The sequence below is a fragment of the Hoplias malabaricus genome, chromosome 4 (assembly GCF_029633855.1).
Source record: "Hoplias malabaricus isolate fHopMal1 chromosome 4, fHopMal1.hap1, whole genome shotgun sequence".
Taxonomy (NCBI): domain Eukaryota; kingdom Metazoa; phylum Chordata; class Actinopteri; order Characiformes; family Erythrinidae; genus Hoplias; species Hoplias malabaricus.
Genome location: NC_089803.1, coordinates 11,362,617 through 11,370,176, shown reverse-complemented (window position 1 = coordinate 11,370,176; position 7,560 = coordinate 11,362,617). Strand labels below are relative to the sequence as shown.

The 7,560-nt window shown below is 40.6% G+C and overlaps 1 long non-coding RNA gene across 1 annotated transcript in view; it reads left to right on the top strand.

Moving 5' to 3' along the window:
* Positions 1-5,390: 5,390 nt before the first annotated feature.
* The window catches only part of LOC136695677 (uncharacterized), a 184,615-nt gene continuing 182,445 nt past the window's right edge, over positions 5,391-7,560 (top strand). The window contains exons 1-2 of the long non-coding RNA XR_010802330.1: positions 5,391-5,440; positions 7,296-7,334. This is a non-coding gene — a long non-coding RNA (uncharacterized lncRNA). The remainder of the gene's footprint in view (positions 5,441-7,295; positions 7,335-7,560) is intronic.

Here is a 7,560-nt window from a genome sequence, read left to right as displayed (position 1 = left end):
AATGTTGGTGCTTGACTTATTTTGGAAAAACAAATGTAAGTGACTATAAACATTTAGTTCAACATGTTAGTTCACGATTCCCATTACTTTTTTCTTCTTAAAAGTGTGTCTCCAGGGGTCTACTTTCATCAGGTTAAATTTGGAGTTGATACCTCCTACTGATTTGAAGTTACTGAAGCTGGAGCAGACAGTGGACAGATGGCCTCTCCAAGTGTCTCTTTAGACTCCAAGCTCTCCATAAGGAAAATTATTAATTTTACTGCAAAAATACAGTGTATATATCTTCTCTAGGCCTAATGTCAACATCTTAGTGTTTTTCTTTACTTTCTGTGAGAAACCCGTCTCCTGTCCCTCACCAAGTGGCCATTTACCCCTCACCAAACAGTAAAAACCCTTAGTTATGGTGTGTTTTATTCTGATGTACTGAGTTTATTTCTGATGTTTACATTTGTTTCTCACTGAGTACAGTGTTCCTTTAAATGACTGACGTGTTAAAAGGCGAGAGCTGCACTCTGATTGGCTGTAGAGCAAGGCAACCTCCCCCACACCCCCGCTGCATTTAAATGTCCTCAGTGGGGGAAATAAAGAAATATAAGCTTTTGAAACATGTTTATTGACTTGATTATTGTTTGTGGAGCTTGTGGCTGTCAAACAGAACCGTTTGAGTCTCTCTCGCGGTGTCTAGGTCCGTTAGGAGCTGAAAACATATGCGCTCTGCTGTGTGTTTGTCCCGCCTCCTTGGGTGCACATCGTCATAACTCTGCCCCTGATTGGTCTACAAATTTGATTGACATGTCGTTGCAAAGCTGAGCACCTAAGCTACGCAGCAGTTTGAGAAGTTTGACTCAGATTTAGTCTCGTTTTGAAGGGCACTATCTAAGGTAAGTGCTGCTGTGCTAACTTTGTGTGTGAGCCGCTTGTGGAAAATCTTATTTTTTCGGCTTTTTATAACCTTAGTCATAAATTTTAGTGTATATCTTCATGATTCTGAGAGTCTGCCTGTTCGATTGGTGTATGATATGTACACATTACTCAAATATAGCGCAGTGAAAATCTGTACTGTCACTAATATTTTTTTCCAGTACAATTTCAATTTCCAGTAACAGCAAAAATACTTATTTATCGAGTGGGAATATATATAAAATGATTAAATCAATGAAAATCTGTGACTTTAAGCTTTAATTTGGTACATTGACTGTCGACTTTGTTATATCCGTCAGTATATCTCAAGTACTACAGGTCCAATGAGTGATTTTTTTTTTTATAGGTGGCACCGACCAATGAGCAAAATAAGAGGCTAAATAACGCTGGGTTTCTAGGTTACAACTATCAACTCAGTCGTTTATGATGCAGATTATTGAGTGTACGTTACAAAAAGCAGCCAGTAACAAATAGTGAGAGCTGAAGAAGAGAAAATAATTCATACCATTTTCTCTGATGAGACACATGAAGCTACAGGTTGGAGGCTTGTACTCCTGTACTTGTGCTCAGTGATGTCTGTCTGTAAGATGGCAAAATGGATGCAAGGAGCGCTCTAACAGCCAGAATGACGGAGCTGCCTACAGCATTGCCTGTGTGCATTGTGTAAATATCGGCCTCTTGCGCTAATATATCGGCCGATGCCAATTTTATTTAAAAAATCAGCCGATATATCGGTCGAACACTACCACTAGGCCTTTGTCGTGGTTTCTCTGGTGGTTTCTGCGGTGTCTTTTGCTGTAGTGTTTTCAGGTGATTATTATGGTTACTCTCACTGCTGCTTGAGGGTTTGCTCAGTGTCTGCTCGTGTGTTCCAGGTGGTTGCTGGGGAATCTCAGGGGGTGGATGTATGATGAAATTATGAATGTGATTTTGAATTTTGAACCAGTGTCATCAATTGTGGTCTTTAGATTTAAACTTTTGAAGAATATTCATTTTCTGTGGAGGGAAATATGAACACTCCACCCCCCACACATTGTTTGTGCTATTCACTTACCACCGAGATACAAACACAGATGTCCTACATCATCAGCAGTGTAGGGTACCATGGAAACCGTCCAGTGATACCCAGACAATGATGTGGGATACAACAGCAATCATTGAATATATCAGAGCAGTGCCAAACTAACACCTCAGCAGTCTCCTGGAAAACTACTGCAGTCACCTTTGATAAAACATCAACATCCTCACAACCTCCTAACACCACCGTGGAGCACCTACAAACCACATGGAAATCATAGCACTCCAGCAACCACTCGGGACACAAGGTTTTCTCTGATCTACCTCCTTGGTTCAAAAGCAGCCACATGGAAGTTGCTTGAGTGAATTCATCACTTTTTTCAGTAAATGAACTCATGTACATTGTGTAATATTTTGTATGTAAACCTTCATATCGTCTCTGTCCAATGAAAAACATGTATCTCCGTGTTTGTGGATGTGTAGTTTACTTCATCGTTTGTACACAGCAGCTGTACGTCACACTGTGAACATTTAACGATGAATGTGAACCAATAGAAATGCTCCAGAATTACTTTAAATAAAATATTTTTACATCGATCTCTTCTGAAAGTTAAGAAGGGTTTTCCTTCTCCTGTAAAGATGCTATTCTGGAGATGCGTGTTTTTCATTGGTCGGTGACAATATGGTTTATACATTGCAGGTTTAAATGTCTTGTATTTTATGTATTACCCAGGGGCTCTCTCTGCACAAACCTCCATCACTGCCAGAGTGGGTTCAACAGCAGTCCTTCCTTGTGACTGTAGTAATGTGATCAAAGAACAGTCACCCAGTCAGATTCTTTATGTGGAGTGGCACACTTCTGGGACAGTGTGTAAGAGAAGTGCAGAGGGGGTGTATCAGGGCGAGGGGTATAAAGGCCGTGTGGACGTTCCTAAAGATCAACTGCTGAAGGGGAACTGTTCTCTGGTGATGAAGGACGTTAGAGCTGAGGACGAAGGAGTCTATAAAAGCTACCTGCTGTTGGAACAAAGGAACAGTGGTCTCCAGTATAAACGTGTCTTCCTCCAGAGGGTGGAGCTCTCAGTTAAAGGTGAGGAGATCAGGCCTGAGGTCTTATAGAGTCATTCATTCCTGATTTCATGGAGTTTGATTTTAGAAATTGTAAAAAAACATATTTCTTAAAATCCATCTGAGCATGAAAAAGGAGACAGTGATTGAATATGTTCTTAAACAGTGTGTTTATCAGTAGAGAGTTATTAGTGTTATTTGTGAGGCTCCAACTAACACTCATTATTCCTCTTTCTGCTTTTGTTTCCACAGAAATCACAGAATCTAATGACAATCAAAGGAGTGACTCATCAGGTGATTTATTTCATTTTGTCTGTTACTAAATTTCTAGTTTAATTTGAAGGGCTGTGGTGATAAATGTTCTGTTTGGTTCCCTGTGACTCTCGGACTCTTAGACAGTGAGTAACACACCAGAGGAAGGTCTGAGAGTGTGAGTGGTTTGTAGGGGATAAAGAGGTCAGACAAATGTCAAGGGGCAAGGTTCTGTAGAGCTTTGTAAATGAGGAGAAGGGTTTGTGATGTTATGCCTGTTGTAGAGGGAGACAGTGGAGGTTTTGAAGGACAGCTGTAAGATGATAATGATGATGATGATGGAGTGTGTGCGGTTGAGGAGGTGAGCAGCAGAGTTCTGTACCGTCTGGAGCTGGTGTAAGTGAGAGGAGCAGGTACCAATGAGAAATGATCTGCAGGAGTCCAGGAGGCTACAAATGAGAGCATGAATAAGGGTTTCTGCAGCAGACTGAGGGACATAATGTTGATGATTTGTTGTGGAGTGTTATGGAGGTGAAAGGTGTTTTTAGTAGAGAGTTTATGAGAGAACAAAATGAAAGAGTGGAGTGAAGGAGGGCGTCCAGATTTGTACCAGATCAAAAGGGGAGACAGTTACATTTTCAGTAGAAACTGACAGAGAGGGAGTTAAGAGGGAGATCCACTCTCTCTCCTCCATCAAAACATTCATCCTCCGTTTACTCGGACTCCTCCAGTGTCTCTGAGGAAACACAGAGCGTGGGACGTACTTTGGGGATGATGTTCATGGCTCTGTCCTGACAAGCTGATGATTTATTCAGCTCTACCCTGTGGCAGCACGTCACTGTCAAAAGTAGAGGCTCAGAAACAGCAGGTGGAAGCTATAAACCTGTAAGTTTTAACATTTAGTCTGTGTAAATATCCCTCTCTGGAGCTCAGAGAGAGGAACTACACAAAACATGAACGTACACGGATTCCCTCCCGGTGTTCAGCTGAGGAGTTTATCTTCCTCTGATTCGGTCGTTAACACATCTTTAAAGTGAAAGTACAGCTTTGGGGCTCATGGAGGAATCAGACAAATCCCCAATAGAAAGGAATCACCAGCTACAGATCAGCTCCGGACAGTCCAGCGGTGACCAGCTGTGTTCCTTTTAAACTCTGGTACAGAACACAAGTGAAGTTCTAGAGTCTGAGCTCAGATCCATTTTCTCTACACTGAGTTATTGGAGCCTTTATTAGGACTTTATTGTAAGATCCATGATGTTCTCACTCAAGCTCATTTAAACACTGATCAGGGGTCAGTCAGTCAGTGACTCAGTAAGAGTCGTCAGCTCCTGTAGACAGACTCATAGTGCAGGAAACATTTAGTGCTGGGATGGGACTGATTCTCACCACTGCTCTGTTTACAGACGAGAAAACAGACGAGTCCAGGAATAATCTGAGTCCAGGAGTGAGAGGAGGAGTAACTGTAGCTGTGACTGTGATCGTAGTGATTGTAGCTGTGATTATCTTGCTGGTTTCACTGGGTGCAGTTGTCTTTATTGTTCTTTGGAAAAAAGGGAAGAATGGTGAGTACAGACCACATCCACAGACTCTGCTCAAAGACACACAGTAAACACTGAAAATCTACTGAAACATAAATGTTGTGTTGAAACTTAAACAACAACAAAAAATTGACCAGAAAAAAAAGTTTTACCTTTTGTTTTCTCAGGCTTCGTGTGTGTGTGTGTGTGTGGTTCTGTGAAGTGTGTGCAGTGTATTTGTGTGTGGTGTTCTGTGAGTTATATATTGTGTTTATTTTATTTATCTTGGTCCAGTCTGTGGAAGACGTGTGAGAGATCAGAAGAACGTTAAACCACCAGGTGAGTGTCTGTGGTTGTTTCTCACTCTGTGCTGTGTGTCATGAAAAAGATAAATACACTGAACCATCACTGGATTAGGAAACACCAACCTTGTGTCTGCACTCACTGGGCCTCATTCATTAAACCTTTTTTTAACGATAATGAGTGTGTGTGTGTGATTTATAATCATATTTTATATATATATATATAATCAATTATATAAAGTGCAAACAAAAGTGTATTTGTGTGTAGTGTTCTGTCAGTTATATGTTTTATTTATTTCATTCGTTGTGGTCCAGGCCGTGGAGGACATGATGTGAGAGATAATGCAGATGATAATCAACCAGGTGATCAGGAGAATGTTAATGAACCAGGTGAGTGTCTGTGGTTGTTTCTCACTCTGTGCTGTGTGTCATGAAAAAGATAAATACACTGAACCATCACTGGATTAGGAAACACCAACCTTGTGTCTGCACTCACTGGGCCTCATTCATTAAACCTTTGTAAAAACCCTGAGAAAACTGTGGGTAATTTACAAGTAAATGGACATTCCTTCTTTCCTCCAGATTCATGAACGCTGTGTAAACACTAGATGTATTTAGTAGAACGTGTGAATGTTAGTGAAAACATAATGTGTTGTAAATGGTGAGAGCGTTCATCATCATCATCAGTAAGATCTCAGACTGAGGAATCACAGCAGAAACCTTTAACATCTACAGAAAAGAAAAAGAAAATAAATGTTCTGTGCAGAATTCAGTATTTCATTTGAGTTCAAACTGGCACCTGTTTATTTTCATTCTGTGTAATTTTTACTCCGTCACTGGAACTTACAGTGAGACGTTAGATTGTGGCGTCTAAATGTTTTCAGCACCTGAGGAAATGAGATTTAAGAAGCTATTTCTCTGAGCAGTAAGAGTTTATTTGTTCAAAACTCCCTGATATTAGAATAAAATCAAATACTTTACTACAGTAAACAGAGAGATTCTGTGGGGAATGTATTGCTTTAACACCTCTCCTTGTGGCAGTGCAGTTTTATTTGAGGTTATCATCATATCCCTCGTTTAATAAATACTTCATTATGTTAAATCAAGTGAGCTGTTGAACACCTGGAGACTCCCTCAAACTCTCAACACATCTACGTTTAGAAAAGAAAGTCCCTTTACTGTGTTTGTGTTTACAGTAATTATAATTATATATGATTTTATAGAAGCACCACAGTTATTTAGGAGATAAATGACTTTAATAAAGATAACTGTAGGGTCTAAGACACTGAGAGCACTGCAGGTTCACTACAGTTTGTCTCGTCTGATTCTGCTAAAGGCGCATCCACACATTCACCTTCTCTGCTGCATGTGTGAATCTCTTTTTGCAGTTGTGGATTTTTGACCCTGTTTTGACGAACAGTTGATGGACCAATAGGAAAGCTTTAGCTGGACCAATCAGATCGCGAGGTTTGTTTGACCAATCAGCACACTGATTTGTTGCTATCACTCAACTTTGGCGCGCTGTTGTAAACGCCTCCAATTCTCCGTCATGGCGCTTCCAGCCAGAGATACAGTGGAGAGTCGGGTAAGAAACAATGTTAGTTCATGTTTCTTTTTGCACTAACGTTGTTACTCACCTGACTCTCCTCTGTACCTCTGATCTCTGAGCTTTTCCACCAACAACGATCCAGAACAGTTGCAGTTCTCGAACCAGAAAAGTTTGTTCCCAGCTGGAGCCAAAGAAGAGTTGGTTTTTCAGTGTGAACCGTGTCGTCCGTGGGTGTGTCGAGGTTCAGTAACTCAAAGACACTACATTTGTTCCCCTCTGAGGACATTTAAATACAGGAGGGGTCTGAGGGAGGTGGCCCCGCTCTACAGCCAATCAGGGTGCAGCTCCCACCTCCCAACACGTCTGACATGTAAAGAGGTAAAGTGGTATTGGTACCAACTTATACATTTCTGGTGTCGTTACATCCCCATCCACCACCACATCACACCTGCTCTGTGGGGGTCCTGACCATTTGAAAACAGGGTGAAATGGAGATAAAGTATGTAGAGCAATGGTTTGACTACAGTCTGTAACTGTGGAACTGCGTAGTGTTCCTGTGTGGTCAGAGCTGAGAGAGAGGACAATGAGTGTAGATACAAGTGATATATCTATAAAACTGTATATGTTTATTTTAATAAAATTTAATTTTAATAACATTTTTCACTTCAGATTCACAGAATCCACAACTTCAACCATTAGCTCCAGGAGGTGAGATATACTCCAGTTTCAGCTGGATTTCTGTTTTAATGCAGTCTTACATTATTAAAATCATTAATAACTTTGTTAAACTGAGTTTCAGTGAATAGAACTGTGTTTGTAATTGTGGCAGTTCATTAACTGTGAATTAATGAATGAATAACTGTTGTAAATCAGTCAATGAATAACTGTGGTGTATTAATGAATCAACACTGATGTGGGTTAATTTTATTTTAGG